The sequence below is a fragment of the Trachymyrmex cornetzi genome, unplaced genomic scaffold (assembly GCF_001594075.2).
Source record: "Trachymyrmex cornetzi isolate Tcor2-1 unplaced genomic scaffold, Tcor1.1 scaffold485, whole genome shotgun sequence".
NCBI classification, from domain to species: Eukaryota; Metazoa; Arthropoda; class Insecta; order Hymenoptera; family Formicidae; genus Trachymyrmex; species Trachymyrmex cornetzi.
In genome coordinates, this window is record NW_017299674.1 from 48,570 (window position 1) to 48,901 (window position 332).

Below are 332 nucleotides of genomic sequence, written 5' to 3' on the forward strand. Positions count from 1 at the left end.
CCTGCCACAGATCGTCGTATCCCTGGACTATGACGCGTCTTCGCGGAAAATTTCTTCTCGCAGAAGCGTGCAATTCCTCGACGAGTCGGCGCCAACTTTTCTCTTTTTCATGATTCGACGTGTAATACATACACAGGGTGCAAGAAAAAAAATGTATCGTTTCTCGCTGACGCTACTCGACTGACTCGTTTCGTCGATACGCGATTTAATTTATAATAAGACCGGCTTCGCGAAGTTTCTCGATAATAGACAGCATCTCGTTGTCATGAGCGTTATTGCCCGCTCGGTGCGAAGCGTCGAGCAATCGTAGACGATCCACCAGCTCGTTGGGG

At 48.8% G+C, this 332-nt stretch overlaps 1 pseudogene; it reads left to right on the plus strand.

Moving 5' to 3' along the window:
- LOC108765350 (uncharacterized) overlaps positions 1 to 332 on the plus strand; it is a 5,337-nt pseudogene that overhangs the window by 4,500 nt on the left and 505 nt on the right.